Source organism: Dendrobates tinctorius, unplaced genomic scaffold (genome assembly GCF_039654945.1).
Source record: "Dendrobates tinctorius isolate UK_male_01 unplaced genomic scaffold, ASM3965494v1 ptg000158l, whole genome shotgun sequence".
In the NCBI taxonomy this organism is placed as follows: Eukaryota; Metazoa; Chordata; class Amphibia; order Anura; family Dendrobatidae; genus Dendrobates; species Dendrobates tinctorius.
In genome coordinates this window covers 21,697,743-21,719,138 of record NW_027361825.1, presented here as the reverse complement: position 1 = coordinate 21,719,138, position 21,396 = coordinate 21,697,743, and the positions used below count along the sequence as shown (strand labels likewise).

The 21,396-nt window shown below is 48.7% G+C and overlaps 1 long non-coding RNA gene across 1 annotated transcript; it reads left to right on the top strand.

Annotated features, from left to right (window-relative positions):
- The first annotated feature begins 20,134 nt into the window (after positions 1–20,134).
- LOC141051692 (uncharacterized) lies at positions 20,135–21,123 on the top strand. Its single transcript, XR_012220677.1, has 3 exons — positions 20,135–20,169; positions 20,263–20,363; positions 20,861–21,123. It is a non-coding gene; the product is annotated as an uncharacterized lncRNA (long non-coding RNA).
- Positions 21,124–21,396: the final 273 nt, after the last annotated feature.

The following is a 21,396-nucleotide window of genomic DNA, read 5'->3' as shown; positions in this document are numbered from 1 at the left end:
TCTTCCATCTAGTCCATTCATTGGTTGAAAGTCCACGCCAATCAAGGAAAATAGCGGCTTATTGGCTACAATGAGAAAGGCGGGAATTTAACGTCTGCTTTTTTCATTGGTCATAAACCTTGTTAATCAAATCCTTTGTGCCATTTTTTTCGGCGTTCTTATTGGCTGTTGTCAGTGAGGCGAGGAGAATTATCTGAGGAGCGTTGAGCCGCCATCTTGTGCGTCCTCATCTTACTGTGTAATGGCGTCTCATTCATTAGAAAGGCGCTACATACATTTGGTGTAATAGCGCTGTGACCATGTTTGTGACTGAAAAATTCTATAATAAACTAAAAACTAATTTTTAGCACTGGTGTTCATTGCAACGTATTCACATGTCTGAATGATAGTTGTTGGTTGAGTGTTACATTTGATGTGGCTTTTGAAAATAATCTGCTTCAAAAGATACCTCAAAGACTATGGTCACATAATTTTTAGGGAGTGGATCTGCTTCAAAATCTTCCTCAAAAACCATTCAGGAAACTTCTTGCTCTGTGGAAAATCCACTTTGCGGAGGAATTTTTCAGGGTTTTTTATATTTCTGAAGAGGTTTTGAAAAATGGTAGTAAAGAAAGTAGCTAAACGTTTTCAAAAACACTTCAGGAAAATAAATAACTCCTCCAAAATCAGCGTTCCCTGAAACAATTCCTGCTTTAAAAATGCATTAGGCCACATTCACACATTCAGTATTTGGTCAGTATTTTCTATATTTTTCACCCACTCCTGGTTTTGGTTTACAAACACTGAGGTAAAAAAAACACACAAAATAGTCAAAGTGTAAATGTGACCTTTGTTTTGAACACAAAATCATCAAGATCAGCTGCTGGCAGCTCCCTGTAACTAATGACATCCCAGATGTGCTCTATAGGATACAAGAGTGGAGACGCTGCAGCTATGGTTGCACGTTAAGGCCAAGCAGGCTGCTCACAGTAGAAAGAGCAACATGTGACCTGATGTCATGTTCTAAAATAACAGGAGTTATCACTCATGCGCTCCTAAGATAGAATTGTGGCGCCCCTGAGGCTCAGTCGCCACAGAGGTACTGCACCTTCTCCTAAGGTGTAGTGCCCCACCAACTAGGTAAGTTGGGAACTCCTTTCCACACTCCAAGACCTGCACCCACACACAGGATAGTTCAGTAGGTCCGCCTAGCAGCTTCAGACTGGGGGTAGCAGAGCACCCTTCATGGAACCCTGCTTCGTAACACGAGATGTGCTGGGAGGTGGGTGGAGTTAGTATAAAAGAGGGGGAAGGTTTAGAATTGTAGGTCAGTCTGGGGTGAGTCCCAGAGAAGGAGGTCAGTCTGACGGGAGGTCAGGCGAGAGGAGTTCAGTTCTGAAGTTAGTTTTGAGTTCAGTTTAGAAAGAGTGCTGCAGCTGCCTCAGTGATCTGAGCCAGCTGGCACGAGGAAGAGAAGGAGAAAGACGTAGACCTGCAACCTAAGCTTCCATAAGAGGGAGAAGGAACAGCGCGGAACGAAGGAGTAGGAGAACAGAGAGGAGTTGTGGGTTGGAAGAGGAACCCTGCCTGTAGGTTTTCAGTGCAAGGCCGGGGCCCGGTCCCCGAGGTTGTATGGACACATGGTTCTGCAGCAGACACCGGTGGAGTAGTTGGCTGTAAATGCACTACTCCCATCCAAGACTTGGGACACAACAGCAACCGATTTGCGAGCCAGGACTCTGAGAGCAGTCCCCGATAGAGGCTACAGCTGTCTGTCATACAAGTAAGGTTCTAGGAACATCTGACAGGAGGAATTCCAGAGAACTACGGTACTGGATCTCTTCACGTTAAAAGGCGCAATAGAGGAGTCGTTCAGGAAAGGCACATGTTGGCGTAGTGTTGGAGAGGAGAACCCTGACTTGCCCGGGAGGTTGAGTCTCTACCCCGAAGGACATGGCACGGAGGCGGGCACCAGTGGGTACCACGAACTGTGAGTAAAGCTTTGAAACTGCAAGCCCTGGTGTCCTCCATTCATTCGTCGCTAACACCTTCAGCACCGCTACATCTCGGTACCAGCATCTATACCATTCTGCTCCTCTCCTCATCCATTGCACCTACACTGCCCTGGGACTACAGCACCACCTGTGGGGAGCTATACCATCTTTGCTGCACCACACCATCAGTCCCAGCGGATCTGCATGCAGCGTTGGCTTACCATCTACTTTGCCAAACACCAAGGGTGGCGTCACGAACCATTAAATTAAACCTTAACACCATTTACATCACCGCCATTGATATTGGGCGCCCAGGGCCATGGACCGGGTCGCCGCAGCTGTGACACATCCCCCTGACACCGGCCCGGTACCGAGTACCCCGCTGCCCTGGGTGTGAGGGGCGATCCAGAATCCTTAAAGGTATGTGCATACGTTGCGGTTTTTGATGCGTTTCCGCGGCGTTTTTGGACGCGAGGAAATTGCATCAAATCCGCAGTGCAGAGTGCACACAATGTTAGTGAATGGGACATCCAAAAATGCTGTGCACACGCTGCACTAAAAAAAAGAGCGGATTCGCAGCGTTTTATTTTCTGCAACATTTCAATTCTTTGTGCGGAACTGCGGCGTTTCTGCACCCATTGACTTGCATTGAGTTGGGCACTTCTGCAGCAAAACCGCAGGTGTAAAAAAGATCTGCGGTTTTGCAGCGGATGAAACGCTGCAGATTGGGAGGAGGGAAGTGTGTCGGCGGTGACTGTGTGCGGTGTCAGGGTCTGGGTGTCTGAGTGCGGGGTCGGCGGTGGTCTGCGGGGCTTTGTGTGTGTCTGTGCAGGCATCCGTCCGATGGGACTACAAGTCCCATCCGGCTATGCCCGCTACAGTGACAGTGACTGACACATTAGCCAATGATGGGACAGTAGTAGTCCCCATCATGCGGCTAATGTGTTGAATAAAAAAAAAAACATACAGTACACATATAGTTCATACTTACCATAATCAGCTAATCCCCGAAGCCCTTGCTCCCGTGAAAAAAAATTAAAATAATAAACACTATACTCCCTCTGTGAGACGTAGTCCTATTAATATGATTGTCCCACGACGATCTCCCATGGAGAGCTGTCACATCAGCTGATGCGTCCGCTCTCCAGCGGCTCCAGTGATATAATGATGGAGATAATCCTCCACATTGTATCACTCCGCCGCCGACAGGTCACCGGAGTTCATCCTGTCACTTTGCGGCACTACAGCGAGAGAATTTTCTCACTCTGTAGTGCCGTAAAGCGAGAGGCTTATCTCCGATGACACACTGCCGGAGGGTTATTTACGGACAGTGTGTCATCGGAGGCCTGTAGGTCACATCTGCTGATGTGACAGCTCTATAGGGGAGATCGTCGTGGGACAATCGTTATTAAAGAGGGACTGCGTCGGATCAGGGAGTATACTGTTGGTTTGCTTTTTAAAAATTTTTTGCAGGTGATCGAGGGCTTCGAATGGATTTAAGCGTTTAATAAAAATTATGAAAAAATGTATAGTGTTTTATTTCTTTAAAATACTTTATTCTGAATGTGTGTTTTTAACCCTTTATTACTTAGATTAATAATGGATAGGTGTCTTATTGACGCCTCTCCATTATTAACCGGGCTTAATGTCACTTCACAATAGCAAAGTGACATTAACCCCATATGCCACCGCTACACGGCAGTGGGAAGAGAGGGGCTAAGTGCCAGAATTGGCACATCTTAGAGATGCGCCATCTCTGGGGCGGCTGTGGACTGGTATTTGTAGCCCGGGGAGGGGCAATATCCATGGCCCCTTCCTAGGCTATGAATATCAGTCTGCAGCTGTCTGCGTAGCCTTTCTGGCTATAAAATATAGGGGGACTCCACGTCATTTTTGGGGGGGTCCCCCTATTTTAATAGCCAGTAAAGGCTGATTTTCATAGCCTGGGAAGATCCATGGGTATTACCCTCTTCCCAGGCTACAAATATTGGCCCCCGGCTTTCCCTTTCTGGCGCAGAAAATTGCACGGGAGCTCACCCCATTTTTTTTCCCGCTTTTTTTTTCAAAATTAAACATTGTTCATCAATAAACATTGGCCTTGCTATTATTTATCTATCTATCTATCTATCCATAGATATATCAAAATATATTCTTTATATATGTATGGATATATCTATAGATATAGCTATGGATATATCTATAGATATATGGATATATCTATAGATATATCCATAGATATAACTATCTATCTATCTATCTATCTATCTATCTATCTATCTATCTATCTGTCTGTCTGTCTGTCTGTTTAATGCAGTGTGGGTTGGACAAATGTAAAAGGCGGTTGGACAGAAATGACATCACAAATCTTTTTTTTTTTCTGTTAAATAACATATCTTTATTTAGCTTACAAAAATGCATACAATCCGCATGAGAATCCGCATAAAAAACACACGGATGTTTACCTGCGTTTTCTGCCAAGAGGTGCAGATTCTGTGCAGAAAATTCTGCAGGCAAATCTGCAACGTGTGTACACATACCCTAAAATAAAAACGTTTATTAGAACAGGTTTACAAGTCAACGAGTTTCGAGATCACGCCGGACCTCTTCATCAGGACTAACCTGGTGAGACTGTATGGAATAGCTATCTTTTATACTGTGCTTCTTGAAAATCTGAAAATATGTCATATTTGAACTTTGACATGACATGTGGCCAATTTGGCGGTCTTTTCAAGGGTCCTTTTAAGGATTCTATCTCAGTAGCACATGAGTGACACCTCCTGCTGTTTTCCTTTAACCTGTGGTCGTCCTTTCAACCGGTATCTGTGCAGCAGCTGTTACGTGCCGTTCATGTGTTGCCATTGAGCAACTCAGTAAGGTGAGTGTATCTCACTTTTTCACCGACACCCTATTGTCATTGGATAAGACCCTATCATGCTTTTTTCTTCCCAGTTATTTTCTTGTCATGTTCTAAAATGGCTCCTGGGACACTGTGAAGAAATGTGCGGCACCATTGGCTCCAAGACCAAATCAATTTAACTCCGAGCTGGAATGGAGACTAGAGAGGGGACATTATGCCACCATACACCATAATCCCAGGAGTAGGACTGGTGTGACATCTTCATTGATCTCAAGCCACCAATCTCAAAGGCTATCATGGTGCCAAGCAGGCCGGCAATGGAGGTTGGAATGGAGGGCTATCCGCTTCAGGGATGAGTACTGCATTTGTCTTTCTTGCAATGATTGTCATAGATTGGTTTGGAAACCACGTGGGCAACACCATGAAATGGCCTTCATGGAGGAACGTGAAAGTGTCTCAGGAGATGTTTATTCAACACAACACGAGGCCGCATGTTGCTTGTGCTACTGTGAACAGCTTGTGTGGCCTAGATGTGCTACCATTTTGTTTCCATATTCTCATCATTAGCAAATCCGTAACATGTCTACCATTTGAAAAGTAGGATTTTAATCAATATAACTCAGATGAGTATCTCAACACAATCCTCGGACTGGCCGCAGCTCTCCTGACAAATGCGTGACAGCTATATAGAAATGCATGAAGCTGTCACAATCGGGTCAGGAGAGACGCCAGCCAGTCTCGGCATTGCATTGCGATCCAGGTCTGAGTTACACAGTCGTCTAACTTTTCCGTTAGCACACATATGTAAAAACTCTGGCCCGCAGAATGAGTATATCTGTCCCACACCGCCGGGCACTTCTCCGGAGTATATGTGGCTGGCCCCATGCCCGGCATTGCACTTTCAACTGTATCAGCATTAGTGATGAGCGATATCATATTATCCAAGCATGCTCGAGTGTTATCCGAATATCTTGGGCGTGCTCGAGTTGGGTGCCATTGATACCCAACCCCCTGTTCCCTCTCTCGGGAGCACTTTGGAATGCCCGCTCCATCTGCAATAAGCTCGATGTGATTCATGACCTCTTTCTCTCTCGCAATCTTGCCTTCCTCGGCCTCTCAGAAACATGACTGACACCCTCTGACACTGCCTCCCCTGCTGCGCTGTGTTACAGCGGCCCCCACTTCACCTAGACTCCTCGACCCTGGCAATAGACATGGTGGAGGAGTGGGACTTCTCCTTTCTTCCAACTGCACCTTCAACTCAATCCCACCTCTTCCCTCCCTAATCCTCCCGTCTTTTGAAGTCCACTCTGTCCGCATCTACTCTCCCTCCAACCTCCAAGTGGCCGTCATATACCGACCTCCAGGCCCGACCACTGCCTTCATTGACCAATTCTCTACCTGGCTTCTTCATTTTCTTGCAACCGACACCCCCACTATCATCATGGGTGACTTCAACATCCCCACTGATACCCTTCAGTCAGCAGCCTCCAAACTCCTGTCCCTTACTTCATCCTTTGGACTTACTCAGTGGTCCTCCTCAGCCACCCACACAGACGGACACACATTAGACCTGGTCTTTACCCATCTCAGCGCTCTTTCTAACTTCACCACTTCCCCTCTCCCTCTGACCACCATCTACTCACTTTCTCATCCCTGTCCTCCTCACCTGGCACCCATGTCCAGCAACACGCGCACCCCCACAGAAACCTTGCACACCTAGACACCCACGCACCCTCTGACTCTATTTATTCTACCACCGGCATCCATATCCTCACTCCATGACACAGACGCTGCCACTGCTTTCTACAATGCCACTCTCGCATCAGCTATTGACGCGGTTGCCCCTCTCGTTCATGGCAGAATGCGACGTATCAACAAACAACCCTGGCACAATAACACCACTAAAAAGCTCCGTCAAGTGTCCAGGATTGCAGAGCGGCGCTGGAAGAAAACAAATTCTCAAGATGACTTCACCACATTCAAACAGGCAACACTCGATTTCAAATCTGCCCTCACCTCTGCTAAACAGGCCTACTTCAGAACCCTCGTATCTTCCCTATCTTACAACCCCAAACAGTTATTCAAAACTTTTACCCACCACTGCCTCCTCCAACCTCCCTCATCTCTGCCGAGGACTTTGCCACACACTTCAAAAATACGATTGACCAAACAAGGCAAGTCTTCATCACTCAACCACCACAACCCCTTTGTATACCAGACCAATGCCCAAACCCCATAACCTCACTCTCCAACATCACTGAAAGGGAGCTTAATCGTCTCTTCTCCAAATCGCACCTCACAACCTGTGCACTCGACCCCATCCCATCCCACCTCCTCTCCAACCTCACCACCACACTTATCCCATCTCTAACCCACCTATTCAACCTATCACTAATGTCCGGTACCTTCCCTTCTGCTTTCAAACATGCCACAATCACTCCTATCCTTAAAAAGCCAACCCTCGACCCAACCGCTATGTCCAGCTATCGCCCAATATCGTTGCTCCCATTCGCTTCCAAACTCCTGGAACAGCACGTCCACGCTGAACTTTCCTCCCACCTTTCATTTAACTTGCTCTTTGACAATCTACAATCTGGTTTCCACCCCCTTCACTCTACTGAGACAGCCCTGACCAAAATTACTAACGACCTACTTACAGCCAAGTCAAATAGACAATACTCTATACTCCTGCTTCTAGACCTGTCCTCTGCATTCAACACAGTTGACCACTGCCTCCTACTACAGATCCTCTCCTCCTTCGGCATCAAAGGCCTTGCCCTATCCTGGATCTCCTCATACCTTTCTAAAGGCACATTCAGCGTCTCCCACACCACCTCCTCATCCCACCCTCTCTCTGTTGGAGTCCCCCAAGGCTCTGTTTTAGGACCCCTCCTCTTCTCAATCTATACACTTGGTCTGGGGCAACTCAAAGTCCCACGGATTCCAGTACCACCTTTATGCTGATGACACTCAGATCTACCTCTCTGGCCCAGACATCACCTCTCTGCTGTCCAGAATCCCAGAGTGTCTATCAGTCATATCCTCCTTCTTCTCCTCTTGCTTCCTCAAGCTCAATGTGGACAAATCTGAACTCATCATCTTTCCTCTATCTCACAGATCTTCCTTACCCGACCTAGCTATAACAATTAATGACATCACACTTTCCCCAGTACCGGAAGTCCGCTGCCTCGAAGTAACCTTTGACTCTGCCCTGTCCTTCAAACCGCACATCCAAGCGCTTTCTACCTCCTGTCGCCTCCAGCTAAAAAATATTTCCGGAATCCGTCCTTTCCTCAACCCTCAATCTGCTAAAATGCTTGTGCATACCCGCATCATCTCCCGCCTCGACTATTGCAACATCCTTTTCTGTGGTCTCCCTGCTAACACCCTCGCACCTCTCCAGTCCATCCTTAACTCTGCTGCCCGACTAATTCATCTCTCTCCTCGCTATTCCTCTGCTTCTCCCCTCTGCAAATCTCTTCACTTGATCCCATTCCCTCAGCGTATCCAGTTCAAATTACTAATACTGACCTACAAGGCCATCTATAACCTGTCTCCCCATGTGTCTCTGAACTAATCTCCCGATACCTTCCCTCACGTAATCTCCGGTCCTCACAAGACCTCCTTCTCTCCTGCACATCTATTCGCTCCTCACCCAACCGCCTCCAAGACTTCTCCCGAACTGACCCTATTCTCTGGAATTCTTTGACCCAACAAGTTCGACTATCAACCACATTTGGATCCTTCAGACGGAATCTGAAAACCCACCTCTTCAAGAAAGCCTACAGCCTGCAATGACCCCGCTACCTTCTTCTCTCTCACCACTACCGGTGATATCACCTCAACCAACACCGGAAACTGCTGCAATCCACCAACCTACTGTTTCCTTCCCCACCATCCTGTAGCATGTAAGCCTGAAAGGGCAGGGTCCTCTCTCCCCTCTGTACAGTCTGTCATTGTTAGTTTGTTTACTGTAAGTGATATCTGTAATTTGTATGTAACACCTTCTCATGTACAGCACCATGGAATCAATGGTGCTATATAAATAAATAATAATAATAATATGTTCAAGTCCCCAAGGCTAATAATAATAATAATAATAATCTTTATTTTTATATAGCGCTAACATATTCCGCAGCGCTTTACAGTTTGCACACATTTTCATCACTGTCCCCGATGGGGCTCACAATCTAAATTCCCTATCAGTATGTCTTTAGAATGTGGGAGGAAACCGGAGTGCCCGGAGGAAACCCACGCAAACACGGGGAGAACATACAAACTCCTTGCAGATGTTGTCCTTGGTGGGATTCGAACCCAGGACTCCAGCGCTGCAAGGCTGCAGCGCTAACCACTGAGCCACCGTGCTGCCCTAAGGCTGCATGTTTCACAACACATGCAGGCATTGCTTGTCTGTTAGGCATTCCTTGTATGTGTTGCAGGTGTCTCACAGCCGCAAGACATGTAGCCGTGAGGACTTGAGCATTCTTCTCGCGCACACCCAAGATACTCGGAAAACACTCGAGCATGCTTAGATAACACGATATCTAAGCATGCTCACTCACCACTAATCGGCATCCTAGATGCCGATACAGTTGAAAGCAATGATGGAGGAGCAAGCATCAGGCTCCCTCTCCCATCATTTCCCCTCTGAATCTGAGGTCATTACAACACGCCCGCTGTACTGAGGTGTACATACAGAAGATCTGAAGACACCATGAAGAGACCGGAGCAGTTGGGGAATGGGCAGAGGCGAGTTAATTTATTTTAATGTGGGGCCTATTGTACTGTATAGAGCACTATGTGGGGCCATTATACTGTATGGAGCACTATGTGGGGCATAATATACTGTATGAAGCACTATGTGGGGTATATTATACCGTATGGAGAACTTTTTGTGGCCATTATACTGTATGATGCACTATGTTGAGCCATTGTACTGTATGGAAGGCAATGCAGGCCTTGTTATACTGTATGGAGGACTATGTGGGGCCCATTATACTGTATGTAGCACTTTTTGTAGGCATTATATTGTATGGAGCACTATGTGGGGCTATTACACTGTAAGGAGCGCTATGTGGCCCATTAAACTGTTCGGACTACTATGTGGAGCCATTCTACAGTATGGAGCCATTATACTGTATGGAACACTATGTGGAGTCACTGTACTGTACAGAGCATTAGGGGGGGTTATTATACTATCTGGATCACTATGTGGGGCCATTTTAGTGTATGGAGTACTTTTTGTGGCCATTATGCTGTATGGAGCACTATATGGGGGCATTATACTTTATGGAGCACTGTTTGTGGCCATTGTACTATATGAAGAACTATGTAGGGCCATTGTACTGTGTGGCAAGCAATTCAGGGCCCCATTATACTGTATGGAGCACTATGTGGGGCCATTATACTGTATGGAGCACTTTTTGTGGCTATTATACTATATGGAGGGCTGTGTGGGGATTATATTTGGAGAATCATACTGTGATGAGTAACAATTCTTTGATGGGGGAATGAGGGAGGGGTGTACAGTAGGGTCATCATACCATACTTGTGGAGTGCACTGTGGAGAAATTCACTGTGGAGGTATTATACAGTGTTTGGGGGCACTTTTGCTGGCTTCATACTTTATTATATGTATTATTCAAGTTATTTTTATCCTTTGTTATTATATCCAATAGCCTGATTTAAATATATATTTAAATCAGGCTTTTTACTGCTCTTACATATTATATTATTCCTATATTCTATTATAAGCTCTATTAATTAAGATGTATGTACCACAAGGGTTTCACGTCCCCTTGGAAGACCTGTAGTTAGACGGTCACGTCGGGTAATGAACCACAGATCTTCTTGAGAGGTGTGATTCATGTCCTATTTTAAATGGATTTCCTTTCCTTCGGTGCTGAGAGGGTTAAGGACTTTAAAACGCATTTATTCAGAATGGCCTACCGCCTCAACACATTAACCTAATCTATCTCTGGGTGGCACAGTCAAAAGTTTTACCATAACCAGGTTCCCCGCATCATGTTCCCACATGCTTTATGCATCCATTAGCCCTCTGTGTCTGTACTGTTACACACTTAACATTATGGCTGGTCCAAACAATCAGGGCAATTGTTACCACCCACCCACAGAGAATGACTGTTATCTGGGTGATTTGTGATAGATTTTCGAAGATGGTCCATCTTGTACCACTCCCAAAGTTGCCATCTTCCGCTGATTTGGTGCCCTTGTTGTTTTTACAACAGGTGGTTCGGTTACATGGGATTCCTGAGAACATTGTGTCGGACAGAGGAGTCCAGTTTGTTTCCAGATTCTGGAAAGCCTTTTGTTCCAATCTGGGAATTCAGTTATCCTTCTCCTCCGCGTTTCATCCCCAGACCAATGGGCAGACTGAGAGAACAAACCAGACCTTGGAGTCTTATTTAAGAAGTTTTATATCTGCTGATCAGGATGATTGGGTCTCATTTTTGCCCTTGGCCGAATTCCCGCTGAACAATAGATCTAGTTCTGCCACTTTGATGTCACCCTTTTTCTGTAATTTTGGGTGTCATCCTCGATTCTCTTCAGGGCAAGTGGAATCTTCATCCTGCCCAGGTGTGGACACTGTGGTTGAGAGAATGCAGCAGATATGGGACCAAGTGGTGGATAAGTTGTCACTCTCTCAGGAAAAGGCCCAGCGATTTTCCAACCGGCATAGGACCATTGGTCCCCGGTTTAAAGTGGGTGATGTGGTTTGGTTGTCGTCTAAGAATATTCCTATGAAGGTTGCATCTCCAAAATTTAAGCCAAGATTTATTGGACCTTATAAGATTTTGGAGATTCTTAATCCTGTTTCTTTTCGATTGGCTCTTTCAGTTACGTTCAAGATCCATAACGTATTTCACAAATCACTGTTGAAGAGGTTTGTTGAGCCAGTAGTTCCTGTGGCAGCACCTCCTGACCCTGTATTGGTTAAAGGCAATGTGGAATATGAGGTAGAGAAAACAGGGATTTTTGTGAGTACTCACCGTAAAATCCTTTTCTCCGAGATGCTCATTGGGGGACACAGAGACTGTGGGTGTGTGCTACTGTCGTCTGGAGGCCGACACTAAGTATACAAAAAAACAAGTTAGCTCCTCCTCCGCATACACCCTCGCCCAGATAGCGGGCGGAAACCAGTTTAGTGCCAAAGCAGTCGGAAAAGCTGACAGCAATTTAGCTCTACCACAAAAAATCATATGTCTGAAAAAAAGGACCACCCTACAAATAAGGGTTTATACCCATCAAAAAATAAACAAAAGCCAACTGGCTATTAGGGTGGGTGCTGTGTCCCCCAATGAGCGTCTCGGAGAAAAGGATTTTACGGTGAGTACTCACAAAAATCCCTGTTTCTCTTTCGCCTCATTGGGGGACACAGAGACTGTGGGACGTCCCAAAGCAGTCCCTGGGTGGGAGCAACTCATCAATCTACACCGCATGCCTACCTGTTCAAAGGTGTGCCACTGCTGCCTGGAGAATCCTCCTACCCAGGCTCGCATCCGACGACGCCTGCGTATGTTCGTTGTAATGTTTAGCGAACGTGTGCAGGCTTGACCACGTTGCCGCCTTGCATACCTGCTCTGCCGAAGCCTGATGCCGAAGCGCCCAAGAGGCGCCCACTGCCCGAGTCGAGTGCGCCCTGATTCCAGGTGGAACCGGCGTGCCTCTAATACGGTAAGCCTCTTGAATAGTAAGGCGAATCCATCTGGCTATGGTCGACCGTGAGGCCGCGAGCCCCTTCCTGCGCCCTTCAGGAATCACAAACAACGAATCTGTTTGGCGAAAAGGCGCTGTCCTCGACACATACCTCCTGAGGGCCCTCACCAGGTCCAGCGTGTGGAGCGCTTTCTCAACTCTATGTACTGGAGCTGGACAAAATGAAGGCAAAACGATGTCCTCATTAATATGGAACGAGGACACCACCTTCGGCAGGAATGGCGGAGGTGGTCTCAAGACTACTTTATCCTTAAAAAAGCTCAGAAACGGGGCTCTACAGGATAGGGCTGCCAGCTCCGAGACCCGCCTAATAGAGGTTATTGCTACCAAAAACACGACCTTCCTGGTAAGGTATGGCAATCCGACCTCCTGCAATGGCTCAAAAGGAGCTTCCTGCAGGGCCCCCAGCACCAGATTAAGGTCCCATGCGTCTACGGGAGCTCTAAAGGGGGGCACTAGATGCGAGACTCCCTGAATGAAAGTCTTGACCTGCATAATACTAGCGATCTTTCGCTGGAACAAAACAGACAAGGCCGAGATCTGTCTCCTCAGGGAACTCGGAGCCAAACCTGCCTCCAGGCCTGACTGCAGAAAGGCCAGAATGTTGGGAACCGAGAAGGCCAAAGGCGCAACCCTGTGCTCTCGACACCAGAGAAAGAAAACTTTCCAAGTACCATGATAGATTCTCGCCGAGGCCGGCTTCCTGGCGTTATTAATCATCGTGGCTACCACCTCACGCCCAAACCCCGCCTGGGTCAGGACCCAGGACTCAACGGCCATGCCGTCAAACACAGGGCCCCTAAGTTCGGATGGTAGATCGGCCCCTGGGACAGTAAGTCTGGCCGTTCCGGTAGACGCCATGGCACGTCTGCGAGGAGCTGTACTAGATCCGCGTACCAGGCTCGACGGGGCCAGTCTGGGGCCAGCAGAATTGCCGGAACCCTCTCCCTCTTGATCTTCCTGATTACCCTCGGGAGAAGAGGCAGAGGGGGAAAAAGGTATGGGAGCCGAAACTGGCTCCATGGAAGAACCAATGCATCCGCTGCAATCGCTCGCGGGTCCTGAGACCGGGCAACAAACCTGTCTAACTTGGCGTTCTCTCTGGAAGCCATCAGTTCCACGTCCGGAGTTCCCCACCGCTGGCAAATCTGCCGGAAAACCTCGGGGTGCAGGGACCATTCTCCGGCCGCGACCCCCTGCCGACTCAGGAAATCTGCTGCCCAATTTTCCACGCCTGGTATATGGACCGCTGAAATTACTGAGTGGTGCCACTCGGCCCAACGAAGTACGTGTTCTATCTCGCGCATGGCTGCCCTGCTGCGCGTGCCTCCCTGGTGATTCACATACGCCACTGCCGTGGCGTTGTCTGACTGGACCCGGACTGGGCGACCCACTAGCCAGTGCTGAAAATGCTGCAACGCCAACCGCACTGCTCGAATCTCCAACAAGTTGATCGGCAGAAGGGCCTCCTGGGGAGACCACTGCCCCTGTGCTGTGTGATGACGAAACACTGCTCCCCAACCGAGAAGACTCGCGTCGGTTGTGACCACCAACCACTGATCTGGAGGAAAGGGTTTCCCCTGAAGGAGAGAGGAGTCGCGCGTCCACCATTGCAGTGCCTGCCGGACATGAAAGGACAACCTGCACTGATGATCCAGGGAGAAAGGACTCCTGTCCCATGCTGCCAAAAGAGCATGCTGCAGGGGGCGAAGATGAAACTGCGCAAACGGGATTGCTTCTATTGCTGCTACCATCCTTCCTAGCACCCTCATCCCAAATCGAATCGTGTGAGGGCCTGGCCGCTGAAGAATCCGAACCCCTCGCCAGAGCGCCTGGGCCTTGTCTCGAGGGAGAATCACCAACCCTTGAGAAGTGTCGAAAATCATCCCCAGGAATGGAATCCTCTGAGCCGGGGTAAGACATGACTTCTTCCCATTGACTAACCATCCCAGGCGGGATAGGGTATCCAGCGTAATGCCGACATTCTCCTCGCACGCCTGAAAAGACGCTCCTTTCACTAACAGGTCGTCCAAGTATGGCAGCACTACTATGCCCCGAGAATGAAGAATGGCCATAACGACCGCCATCACTTTCGTGAAAACCCTGGGTGCCGTGGCCAACCCGAACGGCAGAGCCACAAACTGGAAATGCCGGCCATTTATCGCAAAATGAAGGAACTTCTGATGTGGAGGAAAAATAGGGATGTGCAGGTAGGCATCCTGGACATCGATTGAGGCCAAATACTCTCCCTGCTCCATGGCCGATATCACTGACCGGAGGGATTCCATCCGAAAGTGCCTGACCTTGATGAACCTGTTTAGGAGCTTTAGGTCCAAAACCGGTCTTACTGTTCCGTCCTTCTTGGGGACTGCGAACAGGTTGGAATAAAATCCCTGGGCCTCTTCGCCCTCTGGTACCGGGATAATGACCCTGTTGTGCAGAAGAATCCTGATGGCCCCTAGCAATGCCTCTGCCTGGGATTGCAATTTGGGAAGACGGGATTGAAAAAATCTCCTTGGAGGGTGTCCGATAAACTCTATTTTGTACCCGAATGACACCAATTCCGCCACCCATGCGTCGTGTGCCACCTTGACCCAGACGTGGCGGAACCTGAGCAGACGACCGCCTACTCTGGTGTCCTCGGGTACCTGATGCCTCAAGTCATTTTGTAGAGGGCCTCTGAGACTTAGCTCCCCTTGACCTGGGTGGACGGCCCCGCATCCTCCCCAGCGGGTTGGCTCTATACGTGACCTGGCGCTCTCTGTCTTGGTTGTAACGAGCCGGGGCAGTAGAACCGGGCGCTGATGCCCATCCTGGGGCGCAAAATGCCCGAAATCGCGCCTGTGGTTGACGAAAGGGCGGCCTGCTCTTCTGCTGTGGGAGAAAGCTACTCTTTCCCCCCCGTGGCATCTGAAATAAGCTTGTCAAGCTTCTCCCCAAAAAGCCGATTACCCTGATAAGGCAGAGATGTTAACGACTTTTTAGAAATCGAATCGGCCCGCCATAGCCTTAGCCACAAGGCTCTCCTAATGGCGATAGCGTTTGCTGCGGCTAGCGCCGCGCAATTAGCCGCATCCAAGGATGCATTAATTAGATAGTCTCCTGCCATCGAGATCTGATTTGCTATCTCAGACACCTCTACCGGCAAATCTCTGTCCTGCAGGACTTTGTTCAAAGACTCCGACCACGACATCATGGCCTTGGCCACCCATGTAGCTGCGAAGGAAGGCAAAAGCGCTGACCCCGATGCCTCATACACCGAGCGGGCTAGACCCTCTATGAGCCGATCCGTGGGGTCCTTAATGGAAGACCCACTAGGCACCGACAACAATGATCTTGAAGCCAGGCGCGACACTGGGGGATCCACAATCGGAGATTCCGCCCACTCTTTACAGAACTCTGGTGCAAACGGGTACCTTGTCTCTAGCGTTTTCTGCCCTGAAAAACGCTTGACTGGGCGTTCCCTGTGCCGCTGTACCGTGTCCTCGAATTCAGGATGGGTGCTAAACATCCAATGTGGGCGCCTGGCCTTTTTAAAAGATATCTTATGCCCTGCGGCCAGGGAGACGTCCTCCTCGATACCAAGAGTCTGATTGACGGCCTCAATGAGACTGTCCACTGTCTCCCGACACCCGGGAATATCCAGATCCAAGGCTTCCTGCCTATCCTCATCCGAACTCTGCTCGCTCTCAGACAATGGTGATGGAGAGCGAGATGCCGAACTCACAGATGCCGAAGCACCGGAGGGGCCCGGAGACGCCATATGGGTTCTTTCCCTGTACGTCTCTTTAGAGAGGGTACGGCCCCTGCAGGCCGGCGGCTCAAGTGGGGTGGATGAACCTTCCCAAACCGGAGAGCCATTGTCTCTACCCCTATTCGGGGCCTAAAGGGTCTCGATCGCCTTCGTAAGTGAAGCCATAGACCGAGATAGCGATAACGCCCATTCCGGGGGCTCCGACCCCCTGGGCTCCATTGGCGGGGAGGGCTCCTGGGCGCGTTCGGAACTACAGGCCTCACATATCTTAATGGTCTGCGCTCGCGTGAACACAGCCCCACAGGAAATGCATGCGGTATAAAGGAAGGTGTGCTTCTTCCCTTTTCCAGACATATATAGGAAAAGGTTTTTTCCGCAGTATTATGTCTTTTTTTTTTTTTATGGCATCCAGGGGTATGAGGAGAAGGAGGACAACCTGCCCTAGTGTGGCCAAGACGGGGTCGCACTTACCCGAGCTCCGGCTGCCTCCCCGTGCTCCTGTGCTGCTGCTGGCGCTCGACTGCCGTCTGGAGGCTCCCAGCTGCTGTCTCCCTGGGTAGGCTGCGATGCTTTCTGACCGCGGCCTACCCCATTCTGACGCCGGGGCCTCCATTTTGTCCAGCGCCCGCCCAGTATCCAGGGGCGGCGCTGAATCTGACGTCGTTGGGGGGCGGGCGCTGGACCCGATGTCACGCTGGGGGGCGGACCTTCCCCCTGCGTCCTAGGCCAACGCCGCGGCCCAAATTTCGGCCCTGCCCGCCCGCCGCACCGGGGGGCGGGCCCTCTACTCAGCCCGGCGTGCTCCTTCCCCCGCCCGGCCACCGAGCGCCGTGGCGAGGGAGAAGGGGAACATGCCGCTGCCCCTGCTGCGCCGAAGAAGCCCTCCTGCTCTGCCTGCAGGCAGGAGAGGGGAGCCGCTCCAGTCCCTGGAAAGTACGCTGCAGCCCTGACCTCCCGCTGCCCAGGAGCCCTGCTTACCCTGAGGTAAACCGCATGTTCGGACTGGGTGAGGAGAGGGACCGTCCGCCACCACGCAGTACCCGATTGGCGTAGCCGTGGGGCCGCACAGACTAGTCTTGTGCCTCTGTGCAAGCCCATGGTTTCGCTACCTAGGGGTGGATAGGGCTAAGTCTGGCATACTGTCCCACGTCGCGGGAGAGGGAACGTGGAGGGACACTCGCACGTGGTCGCCCGTTGATGGTTTGGGGAAATTGGATCCTTTCAATAGGATGCGTTGCCCCTGTCATATCATCTTTAAAATAAAAAAGAAAAATAGATGTCTGGGGAAAAGTCAGAGATGTCCCTCGGTGCGGGAAAGGATACGCGGAGGGATACTCGCGCATGCTCGCCCGTTGATGTTTGGGGGAGATCGGACCCTTTCAATAGGGTCCGTCGCCCCAGTCTCCTCTTCACAGCAAGAAAATGTTAAAAAAAAAAAAAAAAAAAAAAATAGTCTGGAGAGACCCAGACTGCGTGTGCCTCCATCAGACACTAAGCAAAAAACTGGTTTCCGCCTGCTATCGGGGCGAGGGTGTATGCGGCGGAGGAGGAGCTAACTTGTTTTTTCTGTATACTCAGTGTCGGCCTCCAGACGGCAGTAGCACACACCCACAGTCTCTGTGTCCCCCAATGAGGCGAAGGAGAAATATTGGATTCTCGATTGATTAGACGGAGACTCCAGTATTTGGTCAAATGGAAGGGTTATGGCCAGGAGGATAATTCTTGGGTCTCTGCCTCTGATATTCATGCCAATAGATTGGTTTGTGCTTTTCACCGGGCCCATCCTGATCGGCCTGGTGGCGTGGATGAGGGTTCGGTGACCCCTCCTCAATGGGGGGTACTGTTGGGAACTCATTTTCTTGTCTAACAGTTGTGAGTTCTCCTTCCGGGCTCCCTCTGGTGGTAACAGGAGGTAGTGAGGTTGATTTAATTAGTAGAGATCTGCCACCTGATGATGAGGATAACGATTGGATCTCTGGAATCTCAGACTGGATTTAAGACAGCCGACGCCCTATTCTGGTGCTGGTGATTCCTTCTGGCTTTTCAGGTCTTGGTTTTCAGCTCTGTTCCAGTCATCTCAAGCTAAGTGTTTCTGCTAATGTTCACATTTGATTTTGTTGGTCTATTCAGTTTTTTGTGTGGTCAGCCAGCCCCGGCTGGAGCTGTGCTGAATTTCCACTCTTATTTATCTGTACTTTCCAATTTGCTTTTTGTCCCTTATTAGATTGGCCTCTTTTTGCTCTGTCTCAGAATATTTCAGAGTGCTGATATAGTGGGAGAAGTCTAGTGACTTCAGGGTTAATTTTGTTACCAGAAGTGTTGGACATTATTTTTGTAGGGTTTTTTGGGCAGATTGCAGACAGTGTCTTTCCTTTCCTGTCCTTTCTAGTTAGTTTGAGCGCCATTGTTTGCTCAGCCTATTTTCCTGCCTGTGTTTGTGTTTTCATCTTGTTTCACCATCAATACATGTGTGGGGGCTGTCTATTCCTTTGGGGTCTGCTCTGGGGCAGTTTTCCCCTTTTCTTGCTTTAGGCTTATTTAGTCCTCTGGCTGTGACGAGGCATCTAGATTCATCGTAGGAACGCTCCACGGCTGCTGCTAGTTGTGTGGTTTTGATCAGGGGTCTGCAATCTGCATAGTTACCAACCTCTCTGGTTTTCTGTGACTTAGCTTGTTTAGTTTCCTCCTCGGTGACCCATTCATAACAGGACCCCTTTAGATGGAACGCCTGGTGTTTGAGGTGGGCCACTGCAGTCATGTTGTCTGAATAAATTCTGACATGACATCCGGAGACTAGATTGCTTGCGGCCAGAAGAGCCACCTCCACTGCTTTCAGTTCCCTGAAGTTGGAGGACTTGTTGCTTATTCTTTGATCCCAGAGACCCTGGCTCCCCAGCCTCGTTTGCTGGCGTCGGATGTTATTGTAACCAGGGGAGATTGTGACCAACACCTCTGCGAAGATTTCTGGGGCTCAACCACCATGCTAGGGCAGGGCCGGATTATAGGAGGGGCAGGCGGGGCTTCAGCCCCGGGGCCCCCACCACAAGAGCTTCTAAGGGGGCCCGGGCCCCCACCACTGGGCAGCGACCGCCATTTTATTAACGCAGCGCGATGATAAATATTAGACGCCGTCACGCTGAGATGAACTAGGCATACCGGTACCGCCTCATCCTCTCCTGTCACGCCTCCTCTCCTGTCACGCCTCCTGTCCTGTGGATCTGCTCTGCCTGCTCGCCGCGTTCACGAGCATCGTGCGCCCGCCGCCTGCTGTGTACGGTCCCGCCAATCAACTGCAGCGCCACGGTGATTAACCCCCTTGCCTCCAGGCTCCAGCTAGCTATATATTTATATATAGCTCCTGTCTGTGCCGGCCGCGGCTGTGTGTGGAGACTAGTGGTGCGCACAGAGATGACGTCATCGTGTACACGGCTGTTAGAGGACAGCAAATCTACCATTCAAGTATTGTAGGTCATTCAAGTCCTGCTTATGGTGATGAAGAAGCTCATCTATCATCTGAAGCAGTAGATTGTGCCTGTGATTCTATAAATGCTGGAGTATGTAATGACATCGGTCTTTGGCCTCAAACTTTTAGCTCAGAATTTATAGATTTTTGTGCCACTGAAGGATCAAAAAAGCTTCAGAACTGCACATCAACGCTATTAGAAAAGTCAGTCTCGCAACTGTGTAAAACAGGAAAAGAAATATTTGAGAGAAAATGTAGCAAAAATATTTTCAGTCGAAGAAATAAGAATGGGTGTTCTGTTCGTGGCATCAAATCTGTTATCATACATCTTGGATTACCTGGATATGTACATCTTAAATTATACATGGAGAATAACTGTTAGGTAAGCAAAGCTGCAAAGTTCTAGTCTGCTCATATATCCATTCCATTCTAATGATGATTATTTTAACTTTTTATAATTTTCATTTCCTTATAGCATACAAGTTGTGTTTTGAGGTTACTACAAGAATCATTGGATGTTTGATGGATAGAGTTCATATGATCCTTCTCAACGTACTCTATTTCATTATATGATGGGTAAGTGAAATTTTTAAGGCACATATAAAATTTCTTGCATTTAATGCTGGTACTAATGTTGACATTTTACTTATTCTTTGTGTTAATTTTCCCCTGGAGCTCTGCAATCTGATGACAGACATGTGTTGGATACAGAGATTTGACAGGGGGAGTGGTAAAACTTAGTTGTCAATTTATTCACGACTTTCTAAGAGGTATTACAGAAAAAGTACAATTCAGAGTTATGGGAAAAGATGCTTTGAAATTGTTATATTATGTGGAAAGCAAGAGAGCCAGACAAAATCATACATCATTGTGGGGAAAAATACAGTAAAGCTTGTAATGTATACATTTATGCTTTTATCTGTACACACTTTTATATAAAGCATGTTTTCGATCGCTAACACCTCCCCCTTGTACTTGGAGATGCTCACAGGCACATTAAGACAGGTGATATATCCTCCTTCAGCCAACAGACCTGTATTCAAAGAATGCTACTTTTTCTTCTCTTACTATAGGAGAGCAAGCCACTACTCCGGAGATAATACAATAGAGAGCATATTGTTATACAGTAGTTAGCAACAATTGCTGCCGGTGAAAACTTTCCCTTTCTGCATTTTTATTATTCCTTGGCTGTCTTAACATTGGGTTCAATAAAAAAAATGTGAGTAACTCTTTCTGTCTATAATTGGACTGCTTTGAGTTATCCTGGACTGTATCTCTATTGTAGTACTGTAAATCTGAATGTGGCAGAACAAGAGGATAAGATTAGATTGTACATCTAAGTGCTACAGTTTGCGCTCTACTGTTATGGCTAAAATGTTAATGATATGGGGGCCCCCACCAGATTTTCTGCCAAGGGGCCCCCACCAACCTTAATCCGGCCCTGTGCTAGGGGGAGGCTCTTACATGCCCTCGAGTGCGTACTCTCCTATTTAGAGAGCTGGGATTCACGTTCCAACTCTTGAGGATGTGGGCCTGGATAACTCTGGAGTGAGCCTGTGCCAAGGACTGAATACAGGCCGTGATGGAGCCTAGTACTGACATGGCTTCC